General features: G+C 36.7%; 1 protein-coding gene across 5 annotated transcripts in view; it reads left to right on the top strand.

The window, feature by feature from the left end:
• Positions 1 to 16,269, top strand: part of Syt1 (Synaptotagmin 1) — a 59,080-nt gene that overhangs the window by 16,530 nt on the left and 26,281 nt on the right. For 4 of the 5 annotated variants that reach the window (XM_074093150.1, XM_074093148.1, XM_074093149.1 and 1 more), the window contains exon 1: positions 11,992 to 12,134. The exons of the other annotated variant lie outside the window; for it this stretch is intronic. The gene's annotated coding sequence lies outside the window, so the exon portion shown is untranslated. Of the gene's footprint in view, positions 1 to 11,991; positions 12,135 to 16,269 lie in introns of those variants that run through there. 5 annotated transcript variants of the gene reach the window in all.

The following is a 16,269-nucleotide window of genomic DNA, read 5'->3' as shown; positions in this document are numbered from 1 at the left end:
TAAGGTGGAACGATTTCCATACTAATTTATTTTTCCAACCATGTGCACTTGAAAGATTATTTGAAACTAAAATCACATCTCTTAACGTTTATTTCGTTCTTTAATTGCGGCATTCTTTAATTATGTAAAGAAAGCTTTTGATTAATAGCTTAATCTAGATGATAATTTTAGTTCATATTTGTCAATATGTGAGTGGACGGCGACAGTATCGTACGCCAAAGGCTCGGTAGTAGTGTGCGTTGCGGCTAATTCGCCAAGTCGCCGTCAATTCGAAGCTAGGCGCCACTGTCAGTTTTCGTTTGATTTGTCTGATCAAAATCAAATAATAATTAATAACCATTTTGAAGCACGTGCCCTTTTTTAAATATTTTTGCTGGCCATCGGTACAAATCCCTTCGATCAAAAGACTGAAGCGAAAAGAACAAATGCGTTGCCAATTTTTTTAATTTCCGTAAGAATTATTTCTTTCGAAAAGAAAAAATTGCGTTGCACGTACGGTCAAGGACTTAAATTTATGAATGAACTAAAATAATTTCCTTGCTCACCCGCGACCTTACGATAGCTAAGCTTATGAAAATATGCGTGTTCATGCAGTTCCTCCACCTCCACACTGTAAGAACACACACAAATCACAGAAACCCATCTATCACCACCACCACACTACACTGACGCGTTTCGAACTCAACCAGAACTCATCTTCAGAGTGACACAACCGTACACCATGCTACCAGTTGTTAGACTCACAACAACACCATGCGACACCATGTCACCGCCAGGAAGTATGACACTTGCGAAGTAAAGAAAGAAAGAAGAAAGAAAATAATTTATTTATAACAGCAATGACACATAAGTACATTTTGTCAAACTACATATTATGTAAATAAACAGTGGAATGATGGCCAAAATTGGGTCAAGGTACCATGGATAAACCTTCGGACCGTTAGTTGTATGACATAGGTATTGTTATTTGGCAGTCGGCTGGTAAGCTGTGTAGAGGTATGAGGCTGGCGTGAAATTGCAAGGGCCTGCAGTGGGTGGGAGTAGGCTGATTTTATTCATATACTTATAGATGTAAATAAATAAATAAAAACCTGACGTAATAATAAACTGTTTTTAATTTGTAGTTCAATAAAACCTTCAATTAAAAACATCGTGAGGAAATGTTCATACGCCTGCTGCGAAGTTTCCTAATCCGCACTAGGTCAGTGTGGAAAATAATACTCAAGTCCTCATTGTGCGAGGAAACCTGTGTGTGTCCAGCAGTGAGACGTGTGCGGATCTGGAAGATGATAATGACAAAATTTTCCGCTCGTGCTGAAAATATCACTTTCCCGAAACGCCTATTTTTTCAAAATACTTCATTAGATTTTTATTACATTCCCATTTTACCTGATGTCCAAAATAAGAAATTCCACAAAAATTACTTCCTCGAGTAATCTTCGATTTTGTAATTATTAGTATTTTGAAAAGTGTTATTCTGGTAACGTGGTATTTTAGGCACCAGCTAAATTTTCCATACACATAGTAGTTTTTGATATTATGACAGGGATAAAATTAGCTGAAAAAAAAATTTGTTTACAAATTAGGTCAGACATTTTTAGCTACATGTTTAAAAAATAATTAGGTAGTAGTTACCTCATACATTCACATCATTAATTGAGATCCCAAAAAAAAAACAAAAAGATATAAACCACACACCAGGTTTGATCCCGAAGATTCTAACCCGTACCTAGCATGAATAGACGCCAATGCAACTAGTCCAATCTGCAGTTTGAACGAGACGTCGAAATTAGCAATCACTTTTGTTGACGACAAGTTATAAGCATGTGTGCGTAAATATTTCAGTCACCGCTGCCGCGTTGTTATAAGTAAAAGTGAAACTATTTTTAAATTAAAATATATCTGAAATTTAGTAGGATACATTACAAATTTCACGCTATTGGCGGCATGTACATTATTTTTTAAAAATATCCATATTTTCATTGCTAAAAAAAATAAAATACGTGGAATTTGCACACTAACGTCATCTACTGGCGCTGTAGTGCCTAGCTGACCGTGACAAACGACCTTAAACTATCCAAGGTGGCACGAATATTGTAATCGTAGAAAATGGCGCCCCGATAGCGCATGTCCAGTATGTTTCCAATCCGTCTAAAAGGCTTTAGGTTCAAAGGCACTGTTTTTTTTTTCAACGCTTTGTAACATGCATTTTATTAAAAAGAGCCGTGGTGGCCTACTTTTGACTTATAGCCTTTCAAGCAGAGGATCGTGGGCTCAAACCCGGGCTTACATTTCCGAATTTTTCAAAATTAATGTCATCATCATCATGTCAGCCGAAAGACGTCCACTGCTGGACATGCCTCCCCCAAAACTCTCCACTCAGCCCGGAAATAAAAAAAAAATTGCGAATGCGCTCAAAATTTATCTGGCGAAGGAGGGCGAAGGTATATTACAAATTTACCACGAGCTTTATAGTGAAGGAAAACGTTGTAAGGAAACCTGCAACTTGCGAAAAAAATCAATGGTGTATGTGAAGTTCCCGCTCATGTTCCAAAGCTCATAGCCAGTTTCTATGGGCGTCTACATGAAAAACAGGGTCGGTATTTCCATGTCAGTATTATTCGGCCCGGTAAAGAGTGTCACCTGTCAAAACGATCGAGTCAAAGACACATTTTTAAATTCTTTTTTAATGTTTTTTATTCTGGACTATGGAACAACCCGTAACCGACTGGACTATCGTAATTTGGCGGTAAAGAAAACTTTCAATTTTTTTAATTAATTGACGCTACTTAATAATCTGATATTTTTTTCTGTTAATTACAAAGGTTATTCCTATTGATATAAAAAGTTTCAAGCGTTTCTAAAATCGTTCAGATCATATTGTAGTTTTTAAGTGTTGTTTTATGACAATACCCTCAATTATTACGACCTAGTCACAACTACGCATGGCCAGCGACACAAAAACCAATTCTTCGTTCATTGCGTCGTCGAGAAACTTACCATACAACGGTATGTTGGTAAAAATACAATGTATCAGGAAACTGCGGGTCGGTCGCATATGGCTATAGTCGTGTTGTTAAGGTCACTCGATAGGTATGGTCGGAGGCGTCTGCGATGCGTGGGCGGCGGCGACGTCGTGGCGAAACCTCCCGAGACACGGACACGCTTTCTGGAACCTTCTATTTATAGAATTTAGTTAATGCAACTCGAATAAGCAGGCTCGAAAGACCGCCGCTGGAAAATCTAACAACTGAACATCGCTATAACTATGGGGTTTCCATATTCATAGTAAATTATATATAGGTTGGTAGGATGGATCTCCTCAGAGATATTCTTTCATATCGCCGGTTGAAAGGCTAATTTGATCGAAGCTTCATTTTTGTAACCGTCGTTTTTGAAACATACCGTAAACTGCTTCAACTTTGCCCTCTGGCCCCAACATTGCCTGATTCGATTTAGAGTCGATGACTAGCACCCTTCTAGGTTTTTAAACTTTGACCCCCCCGTAATAATAATTCCCGTGTAGATAAAAGTTTAAAACCTATAAGAGTGCTAAGTTATCGACTCTAAATCGAATCAGGCAATGTTGGAGCTTAAAAGATAGAGAAAAATTCACTGATTCCAAACATGTAGGTATAATGTATAACTCAATATCTCAAAAATGACGCTTTATGGAATTTACAATGTTCGCAATGTACTTACCAGGACGTAGTTTAGCAAAAATGATCCAACCCTCAAATAGTAGATTGTACAACAAGAGCATAAAACGATCCATTTTACCCATGACGTTCATATAGCCACCCGAGCCGGTATGGAGAGGGTGGATAGACACGTCGAGGGGAAAATGGGTTTAATGCTCGAGTTTTACACTCTGCTTTTCACTTCGATGGCGAGGAAACGAAATAGCAACAGTGGAAACAATTGTTCACTTACTATGTACATTTTATTTTTCATGAATTACTATTTAATTATATTTTTTTAGTTTTATTGGTTCTTTTTTATTGCTTTGATTGATTTTTAATTTTATATAAATTAAAAACTACGAAAAAAAATATATGTAAACTTCTTTGTTTGTGGCTGTTGACACCTGATAACCTTGGTCTTAGACGAAGATTTTATTTTATGCACTAGTGCATAAAAAGTCATTTTATGTCACCTAGATCCAGCATAAACACGAACTTTACGAGCATGAGAAGTGTTTTTTTTTTAATTTTGGATCTACTTTCAGTAGCAATAAAATTTTAACAATAACATGACAGTGCCTTGAATCCTTTTTGCTAAACTACGTCCCAATGTAAGCTGTCTTTGAAACTTGAAAATTATATTTAGTTACTTAATCCACTAATAATATCCGAAAGTGGACCGGCATCGCTTCCGTCGAACAGCTGTTCCGGCTGGCACCTGATAGAGACGAGTACATAAAGCTAACGGCTAACCTTCAGGAATGAAGAGGCCCTGACAGAAGAAGAAGAACTAATAATCGGATCCACATGAAATTTGGTGCTAATTATAGCTTCAATGACAGTACAGTCAGAAATAAGCTTATATTAGTTAAGAAATGTGTAATTAAGTAGGTACTTAAATATACAGATGCAAGTCTAGCATAGTCTAGTCTAGCATAGCGAACGGTTGTATTGCTCGGATGATGAACTCTGGTTGATTTCGAAACGCGTCAGTGTATTGTGGTGGTGGGAATAGTTGGGTTTGTGTGATTTATGTGTGTTCTAACATTGTGGAGTCGGAGGAGCTGCATGAACTCCCATTTGTTGCATATACCTAGGTAAATAAGTTATAGATCGTAAGGTCGCGTGTGAGCAAAGTAATTGTTTATAGTTCAAAATATATTATGAGTTTTCGGTATTATGTACGACAATCAACTTACAAATAAAGGCGGACTGTCCCAGTGTAGCGTATTTTATATTTTCTCGTCAACCTGCCCTCAATTCTATTGCAGATTGTCGAACATTTCTCGAAGACATTCTGAAGATAATTTCACAAGCATTGTCTTAAACATCGTGGTGTACTTGTTTCCTTTCGCGACCGTTCCAATGTAAAACAATAAGATATTATTTTATGTTGTCTTTACGAAGAACGGAAACGAACCCTTGGCAACATGTAACGCATTCTGTGCCTTATTAAAACCTTATTTGATCTTTGAGGGACTTGAATGTGTTTGTACGAATTACGATCTATTTACTGACATAGCTTAAAGCAACTTACGATTTGTCTTTTTGTTTCGGCTCTATCCCTATGAGTACATCATAAATGGAATCTCCATGCAAAATGTTGCTTGCTAAATCCAAAGATTAGCTTGGTTTTGAAATACAAGCACATAATAGTTACAGAAGTGTTGACGCTTTATGAACTTCTCTTCAACGTGACACTAAATGTTTAATTTTGCAGCTCTGTTTACGTTACCTTTGCATTAAATAACGTTTTTATCTAGCTAAGTATGCTTTATTCACACACTGCAGAATCTGCAGCGAGAACTTACATAATAAACACACAAACGTTGATAACAGTCGAAGTGCTCTTAAGCACTTGTAATCGTATTTTTTGTTTGTTCTTAAAAACACGTGCTACCTGTACTCGTAATAATAATTGTTTTTATAATTAACTCAACAGCGTTATAATTTACTTTTACCCGTAATTAACCGAAACGTGCGGGAGCGCTATGTATCTGTCTTCCTCACTCTTTCACGTCAAAACGGGTGGACAATTTTCAATTAAATTAGAACTGTTCAGCTGCCAAAGCATTTCCCTACGCCTACTTTGTGCCCACGCGAACCGCTAATAAAAACTAAGTACTAAGTATATATATATGGTATATTTTCTTCTTTTTAAGTGAAAATTCTAATAAATATAACTCAAATAAAAAAACAAAAGAAGTACAGATTGAATAAAATAAAATAATGCTAATAAGAAGAAGACAAAGAAAACTTACCTAAGAAACCTTAACTAAATATATCTAAGATGTTACTATAAAAATAAAAATTATAAAAAGAAAACCCCGTCCAAAAGATCTGCCTGTGGCAGAGTTCCCATTCGGAAACGGCTTCAACGGCTCCAACGTTTTCGGGGATGACAAATCGATCTAGCTTGGTCTTATCTCTGGGAAAACGCTTATTATCGAGTTTTAGCCCGAGCAAAGCTCGGTCGCTCAGGTACTAAACGTACATGTCGAGCAATGATGATTTCTTGACAGGCGAAATATCACTAGATAGTGCTTGCTTGCGATTGGCTCACTTGGCTATTTAACCAACATGTCGCATGTCAAAGTTGATAAACAGACCTCACGATTCTAGTACCAACTAATCTTTGGCCAACTACTTTTCATGGAACCCTCAATAAAGTTCATCATCATCAGCTTACAGCAGTCCACAGCTGGACATAGGCCTCTTCCATGGCGCGCCACAGCACTCTGTCTTCAGCCCCTCGCATCCATCCGCTGCCAGCGACTCTCTTAAGGTCATCCGTCCACCGTGCCTAAGGACGCCCTACACTACGTTTTCCTGTCCGTCGTCTCCATTAGAGGAATTCGTCTGCTCCACGGATAAAGTTGTAGAGACGAAACTATCGGATTTGATAATATTAAGCCGGCCCAATATTATTTCTCTTTTTGCCGTGAGTCTTCGTTTTAATGATATCCGATCTATCGGATTTACTCGTATCTTGTTATCTTCAATAACAAAATCCGCTCACAAGCTCCTAGTTACTTGTTTTTCTACCAATGAAGCCAATTTACCGTAATTATACTGTAACAAAGTTGTTTTCCAATATTAATCATAATTAGTCTTTTTGTTGAGTTTCAGACTTTTAGGTAGGTATCGAATTGCTATAATGTTATTGGATCCTACTAATATTATGAATATGAAAGTTTGTATGTGTTTGTATGTTTTTGGTACTTTTTCAGACTACAAGAGCTGAACAAATTTGAACGAAGGTTGTAAATATACTCAGCTGTACCTTTGCAATTACAATTACTATTTTTTTGTTAAAATATTCCCACGGGAACATGCCAAATTGCAACAATTTAACCGCTTAGACTAGAATCGCGAAATTTTGCACGAGTGTCGTTCAGAACACGTAATAGTTATTTATGATACAAGTGCGGAAAGTAGGCAATTCCCAACGAGTGGCGGAGAACTTGAAACACGAGCGAAGCGAGTGTTTTGAGCCGGCACGAGTTGGGAATTTCCTACTTTCGACACGTATATCATACAACGTTTTACAATGCATTAAGCGAGGAAAAAAATCGAGGCAGTGACTACATCATTTATTTGCCATACTCGTTTTACTACAGTAGCAGGCAGTATATATACATACCGACATGCACGCCAAACCAAATTCGTTAACGTATACACTTTATTAAACCAACTTTCATAACAATCATTGACTCAGAAGATTAGAACAGCTACAGCTAGCTACTAATGATAGGTAAAGGAGACTTTGTTTTAGTATCGTGATTTTTTATGATTAATTATTTTCCCTTGTTGCTTGACATTTTCCACACTTATATTGGCTAGTCCTTATCTCCTGCACGCTCCTATAACGCTAAATATCAGTGCAACCCGTGAATAAATCCGAGTAATAGTTAACTATCATCAAGTATATTTTTTATATTATGTATCTAATCTACCTTAACAAAAAGTTACCGTAAATCTGAGATTGTTTAGCTTTGGAACTGTAAATAACTCAAAATTGGTTCACTAATTCTAATAGATAAAAGCAAATAAATAAGAATAAGACGTACCGGTAGATGTTATAATATCCATGTGTGTAGAAGTAAATTATTCTATCAATTTACGATGTTTATTAACTTAGGTATGTATATGTATTATAGTTCACGTATTTCAGCATTGAGTTTGTCACTGGCAATATGTGCTTCGTGGAGGACGTAAGGCGGTGTAAAGTCAGATATAAATTCATCATTTGAACTTTTCATTTCAATTTACTTATCAATTATCAAAAATTAATTCACCGGACTGAACTGATGAACATAACTTTGGCGGGGTTTCATGACAGGCGCGAACGGGTAACCATGATTGGTTCGTGCGACGTCGTGCGCGCGCACTGGAAGCTCATTGGTTAACTTTCGAGTGCGCGCGCTTGACGTCGCACGGTCCGAATTGGACTCAAGAATTTATTTCCTTTTTTTTCATAACTTTAGACGGAATTATAATACGAGTTTACGTGAAAAAAAAATTATTAATGTTCTATTTTCTGTCCCTTTTAATCTGTATTATCTTATCAGTAAATATTCAGTTGGTTGCATCAAACGTTTTATTATTTGTTCAAAGCTAACTATAACGACTATTTAGACTTATTTTTTTAACAATAGTTTGGACATAATTGGCAATTTAAAAAGTTACTTTACCGCACAAGTGCGGTAAGTTAAATCCATACAACTTTACAGCACACTTGTGGATGCGTGCAGGAATCACTAATTTTCTATGGATATGTTGACCCACGTCAAGAGGCACTTTCCGAGCACGTGCATTGTAAATGTATTTTTGGGACATCCTAAGGGATTGAGTTAAATTCCGGAGCAAGGTGACGTCATTATGACGTGAAGTCACAATATGTCTTAAAGGATGTTGCACAAAATGACAACAGTGCAATGATTCTTAATAATTTAGTGTTGGTGTAAATTTAAAATACGATGTGAATAAAATATTACTGGGTAATTTAATTGTAAAAAAAATATTATTGCTAGAGTAAATGAAACAACACAACCAATGTTTCGTTAGATGACAAAGTATGCAGAACGCTTAAGGTTGCAACATAATATCGCATTATCGTTTTTATTTACATAAATAAATTTCACATGTACACTCAGGGCAATATAACTCTCGAATCTCCCGCCAGTTACAATACTGGCCATAATCCTCATAACCGAACCTGGAGAAACATATTGTTGAAGGTCAAAACCTTTCTTCATGTAAATCAAATACATGTTGTGTAGGTACAACAAATACATTTTTGTTGACAATGACTTTAAAAATAGTTCTTATTCTTAAAACTTCTGGCAATCCCAAACCCCAAAACCATCCATGAAAATTGACGACGTCCTATCTAGCATTGATTATATCAGTAAACTTATGAGGTCTGGATAAAAACACTCTGTGTTTAGCTTGACGTCATACGTCTGGCCATCGGCACCAAAGTTACGCTCCCTGTTCCGGAGTTTTTATTCAACTACCAGACGTTAGGGATCAAGCAAGAAAAGCCGCGGATAAAAGCTAGTTGATCATAATTAATCTTTTTGTTGAGTTTCTCGAGTCTGTTGGGGACTAAATTGACGTAAAGTTATTAGATTGGAGAATAAAGCGAACATTGGTGTCCTGCGGCGAGTATTTAATTTCTCCTGTGGAGTAATTTGTTCACGTTTGTCGACACTTTACGTCGTTGAGGAAAACGTAGAAACTTTTGCGCCGTCTCTATTTGTGTGGGGTATGTTGGTATTATTTTGTTACTTACTTTTGTTCATTTTAGCAAACTATGTTTTTCAGGAGGTCATTATGCTTAGCATTTTCGTCCGCGTAGATGAGATCCTCTTCATAATTTGATAGTATATATGTTAGTTTAGTTAGCTATTAACAATTCCAAATAAAAATCCAAAGCTACTGATTGCCCTGTTTGTTTGTTTTTTTGGAACATAAAAGCTTGTACCAATGATGTTTTTTTTAACACAAACTTATTTTGCGTACATTAGGTATAAGTTAATAGGTACGAAACGAAACAAGTACTAAGACTCTCACATCAATCGATTGTAAAGGTTTATTCCGATATTGGTGACAGCAACTTTCTCTAATTTATCTGTCCTTTTTGTAACTACATTCTAAAAAAACTTAGAACTAAATTTAAACATACGGAGATCATTGTGTGGCTGTTCCGCATTCGAACGTCTTTTAATGACACGCAAATACATACCAATAACTAATAACAAGTGACGATTTAACTGAGTCAAAAATATTGTCACTAAACCTGATTAGTACCTACACGACCAATTTACGAAGTTACGAACAGTCGCAAGTGGCTGAGTTCCGCGTTGTGACTGTACATAGCCGATAATTTTGTCGCACTGTCGCAAAGCGTAGAAAATTGGGCAAGTCTGAAATAACGAGTTAGCGGGAATGCCCTGAGAGACCGTAAATTTAATAAAAACCCGTGTAACATGACCGCGGCCCTTTTGGGAGTTAGAACTTTAGCTTAAACACCCACTTAAGCGCCTACGTGCAGCTCGGAAAGGATTTTCTCTGTTGCTATGACTTACCTTCAACCTTCACGGGATTATCTCGACTTAAGAAAAAAAAAGCAGGTAAAGAACCATTAGGTATGGCAGTTGAATTAAAATTCCGAAATTTCCTCAAATACAGTATTAGACAACTTCTGAATTCACCATATCTTATAAATTACTGGCTGTTGCCCGCGTCTCCGTCCGCGTAGAATTCGTTCATCGCTATCCCGCGAGAACTGTGTAATTTTCCAGGATAAAAACTGTTTTATGTCCTTTCTGGAACTCAAACTATCTGTGTACCGAATTTCATCTAAATCAGTTCAGTGGTTAAGACGTGCAGAGGTAACAAACAAGCTTGCAAACTTTTGCATTTATAATATTAGTGGGAATAAGAAAATTTAAATATACAATGTTTAGCGAAAAAAATACCGACACCACACACACACACACACACACACACACACACACACACACACACACACACACACACACACACACACACACACACACACACACTTAAAGCGAATAAATGAATATGAATATGAAGGTTTTTAGAGTTCCGTAGCCAAAATGGCAAAAACGGAACCCTTATAGTTTCGCCATGTCTGTCTGTCTGTCTGTCTGTCCGTCCGCGGCTTTACTCAGGGACTATCAATGCTAGAAAGCTGTAATTTTGCACAAATATATATGTAAACTATGCCGACAATATGGTACAATCAAATAAAAAAAAATTAAGGTAACTCCAATAGACGTAAAGTGGGGGTAATTTTTTTTCTCATCCGACCCTATAGTGTGGGATATTGTTGGATAGGTCTTTTAAAACCATTAGGAAAATATTCAACTTTAAAGTGCAAATTTTCATTAAAATCGAGCATCCCCCCCCCTCTAAAATCTAAACCGGTGGGTAGAAAAATTTGAAAAAATTAGGATGGTAGTAAGTATATCAAACTTTCAAGGAAAACTATAACGGCTAAGTTTGTTAGAGAATTATTAGTAGTTTATGAGTAAATAGCAGCCTAAGGTATAAAATATACCTAAACTTGGAAGATTCCGTATAAAATACGAAATTCTTAGAAAAATACTACTTGATTTTTTCGTAATGGCTACGGAACCCATTTTGGGCGTGTCCGACACGCTCTTGGCTGGTTTTTTTATTGTTTGTAAATTCTGAGTGAAGATTTATTGTAAAAAGAAGGCAAATAATTCTGAGCGTTATAAGGAATCTGATGTAATGTAAGAGTAACAAGATTATAGTACCTACCTAGTGAGGGAGCGTAAGTAACTTAAAAAAACTTTCTTAATAATGAAAACATAAAAGGCGACGACTTAGTACAAAATCAAGGCCTTTTCTGTCCAGAATCTCGTTCCGTCCTAATTTCCGAGCATACACCCACCGTTCCTACATCTTTTTATTTACAAGGGCTGTACCGAAGGTTGATATTTGGCGCGTTGTTTATAAAATAAGGCTTGGATCAGCGTCGAGTCAGCGGCGAGGACCATTCAGCGGCTAACACACTCTTCAATGTACGCATTGAATGACGCAAACGTCGCGAGCGAGCTCCGGCCGCACTGGCCTATACTACAAAGTACAAAACTCGAACTTCGTATCTTACCGTTCCGCTGACGCTTATATTATTTAATACGAGAGCAAGAGGGATGGTACGATACGAACGAACTTCGATTTTCGAATTTCGTAGTAGCCTTCTGGCCGTCGTTTCGCGCAGCGCCATCGATCGCGTGCGCGCGCAACTCCGCCATTCTCCCTTCAGTACCGACCAGGGCCTCCAGTTGAATACCAAATTCGACAGAAATGTACCAAACCCGTGTTAACAGTGGCTGCTCGAGTAGGAATTGATCACTAGAAACAGGACTGAAGCGGGGATCGAAAACGAAGGTCAGTAGCCCGCAACTTTAATCGGTGTAGCCAGTTGAATTCCCCCTAGTAATGCTAATCTTCAACGGCAGTCACTTATTATGGAGATTAAATTTCCATTGACACAAAGTATTTGGTACCCTAAATTTGATCAAAGTACATACAGCTAATCTAAACAGTCTCATCACTTCTTCGAAAGCCTATTAAAATCCGAAGGATTGTGAATACCTAGTTGTACATATATGGGTTGACATAGCGTTAAATTAAATTTCGACCATTTCACACTCCGTGGCTTGTTCATTGGTGCAGAAGCTTACTGTTTATTTACTATCACATTCACATAGCGTATAACCTACTATAAAATCTTTACGATCAATGTTCGTAAAACCGTGAAGGATAAAATTAAACCATCTCGGGAATATTAGCTTTGGTGAGCTAATAATGAAATATTATAGACCCGAACAAACTCTTTGACATTTCCCGCAGCTTTTCTTGTTTTTTTTTTTACTATATTTTAAAACAAAACAGCGTTTTGTTAACATGAAAAAGCAACGACCTAAAGTGAGAACGTATCAACTTTTGCAATCTTGAATACGGGACGAATTTGGAGTTACATGCATTCAATAAATCGTATAATATAATAATGTGTAATCGTATGATTATGATTATGCATGAAAAGATTGATGAAACATGTGGGAAAGAGGCGGAGTTTTATGTATGTATTGTATTATGGAAAAAACAGTAGCTTTATCACTATCGCTCTATTAAATATATATATCCTATCAATTGATACTTTGATAACAGGGCATCCGTTTAATTAAGTTTGGAACTAAATAGAAATATTCGAACTTTGTAGCCTGTCAAAGCTTCCTTGGTAATGTAACATAATTTATTTATATTTATGTAACTAACCTATATTCTTCATAAAATACTTTCAACTTGTATCACTGCCTCCAAGCGTAATACTTACAAATGAAATACTTCACTGACTTATCAACGCGCAGCCCATGGAGCTATAAAGCTGAAAATTTACGTAGCTTTATGGTGTAGACAAAGAATTAGAATGGATTTTGTAAAGTTCCCACAGTACAGGGAATATTGTGAGAGCGATGCCTCCAGCTGATCGTTCGTTCATATCAAAGCTACCTACTAGGCTGAGGAATGTTTTTCTAATTTCTTCGCGTAAAAGTTTATCAAAAGCGGCTATTATTTTGTGGATTTTTTATCGGCTCTCGATTTATAATGATGACGCGGCTTTCTTTCCCAGACGCTTCTTATAAGACAAATCTTTAGAAAATTAAGTCTAAATTTTGGCATATACTATTGAACGCGCAATATTTGTACAGGGAGCAAAAAATTTATCCAGCCTTAGCCAGGTCCTAACGTATCTTCGGGAAACGTGATAAATCTAGGTAGGTACGTTTATTTGTAGGTGTTATTGTGTGCAATGTTTGATGCAATATTTCTTTGTACTAAATATATTTAATATCAGTTATGATCACGAAAACGCGTGGGTGTTAATACACGAAGTATGCGTGGGTACAAATAATAATGGATCACCTTTATAAATAATCTATGTATGTTTTATATCAACCGTTTTAGCCTTAGCTGAACCGTTAAAAAACCACAAGTATTGCGCGTTGAAGCCAGCCAAAGGGGTAAAGGAATCCGATACTTAGACATAAATTGGGAATTAAATGAAAATTTAACGGACGATCGACTTGACTGCGCAATGTAAAGAGAAAATGCTGACTGCGCTGCCGACAACTGGAAGAAAATTCCATGTTACGTATACAATGCAATTTCAGGGTAAATATTCAAAATTCGTTTACCAACAATTTAAGAAAAAGGAAGAATATATTTATTTGTGAAAATTCAGCACAACAGGAAAAATAACTTGCAAATTAAAACCTTACACAATGTTGGAACTTATATTACAGTAAATATAATTTAAAAATTGAATTGCCACGGTCTTTACATTAAAAATAATAGTTAGATGGAGGGACGACTTAGATGCCTATAATGTGGCATGGCGGGAGCTCGCCTTTGATAGGCAGGAGTGGAGCAAGAGAGGAGAGGCCCTTGCCCAGCAGTGGGACACAAAAATAGGCTAATAAAAAAAATGAAAAAAAAAATAGTTATCACAGGTGTACTCTTTGTCGTGTGTAACGGGCGTCAGCCGGTTATATAATCTATTTGGGTCATCTGTCTACCTTTGATGTGGGTAAGAAAATGTGTATTTATGAAGATTTGGTGTGTATAAACTGTTCAAAAACATTTTTAATATGGAAAAGGTAAATGTAAATAGATGGAAACGGGACTTAAACCCGTTAAAATTATGAATTTATTGCAGGGGTGTTTCCAAATCCTGGTTTTTGCATGAATTAAAACGAACACATATATACTAATACTGACGGCCAAAATAACAGGTCATTGTCCATACAAAAGTGTTAATTGCTCCTATTATTTGCTCGTCGGTATATAGTTGTATGACGTCACAGCTAAATCAGATATCGTTACTACTTAAAAAAAACTCGTAACTCAAAATAGATAATTTTTCCAAGTGAACTTTATGCACATTAGGTCAAGGTTCAATTTTGTTGACATGTTGATTTTAGATACGAGATTTTTTCAAAGTATTGACAAAATATCACATACGTAAGTCAAAGAGAGACATTGATATTATTATCTTCGTAAAAAAATAAAATTACAAGTAGGTACAGTCGAGTTCATAAGCTTGTGTTAACGACAGACGTAGAAGCGTGTTCAGATATTTTTGAACTCGACTGTACTTACTAGTAAAAATCAACTTACCATCGATGTTATTACTTATGGACTTACAGAGCAATTTCTAATCCGGGATTTTAGTAGTTTAACATAAGTTTGTTTGCCGAAAATGAATTTTCCAATTTTTTTATACTTCATGAACATCAGTAGTCAGCAGTACTTATACTCGCTACATTTAACTTTGTGAGTAGATTGGTAAAAGTTTCATATTACTGAAATTTAAGAGTTTTTGAAACTCTTACAAAATCGTGTTTGTTAGACAAGATCGCGCCGCCTTTACGTATTCAAACGTGACCTTTAACGTGACAAGTCACGTTGCTTAGAGCAAAAATTGGACCAAGAAACGCAAAGATAGTCCGTACTGTGACGAACTCTACTCACTACCGATTGGAAAGCGATTCATGGCTCTACATTCAAACAGCTGATCAGGCTGAGAAATGTTCTAAAATGTTACAGATCCATAACCGGTATTGTCTAGAGCCGAGTTTAGACTTGCAAGAAAAATCGTGCAAGTTGCATTACATTGTAGCGCTCGATTGACCACTACAAACTCGTTGGCTTTACGGCCTCGCAATGTATGGAACTTGCACGATTTTTCTTAATAAATTCAGCCTTAAACACACATTGATTATTATAATTGATTGCACATCGGTCTTTCGAAAGAGACTCTGCTATTTTCAGCTTCGTAGAGCGTTGTCACAGACTACTTATGTGACGTTTATCAGTCTGTGTACAGTACCACTCTACCATGAGTTTACAGTGACCGTACTCGATAGCGACGGCGTAAATTATTTGTATGGAGAATTGTACAGCGCCTCTACAAATAATTTACGCCGTCGCTATCGAGTATGGTCACTGTAAACTCATGGTAGTGGTACAGGTGCAATAGAGTACGGACGCATTTAGATGAAAATGTATAATAAAGAGTGGGTGAAACCCCCCAAAACTTTAAATTGTATGTACTTTGGCATCTTTCGGAAAAAGAGGGAACTATCCTTTTTCTAGTAGTTGCAACAACTCTCTATAGATAGCCGATGTTTACATGTCATCAATTTGACGTAAACTAATTTAATCCATAAAGCTGCAGTATTTATTTGATATAAAACGTCACTTAATAAATAGATAAGATGATTGATGGACGGTTGCCTGTGTTCGGAAATCGTCGTGAACAGCCAATTGTCTTTTTCCGAAGTCGGATGTGCAATCTTTATCGCCGGGTACTGTACAGGCGCTAACTATCGCATTCAGTATCTCTTTCTATCTTTATCCTATACCGTTTGACAGAAATAAGTGGTGAAAACGTTTACAAATCAAAGTGCATTAGACAATAAAACAAGGGTGATCGGCCGAAGACAGGGAGAAGCAAAAT

Source organism: Choristoneura fumiferana, chromosome 10 (genome assembly GCF_025370935.1).
Source record: "Choristoneura fumiferana chromosome 10, NRCan_CFum_1, whole genome shotgun sequence".
Taxonomy (NCBI): domain Eukaryota; kingdom Metazoa; phylum Arthropoda; class Insecta; order Lepidoptera; family Tortricidae; genus Choristoneura; species Choristoneura fumiferana.
This window is presented reverse-complemented; position numbering and strand designations above follow the sequence as displayed.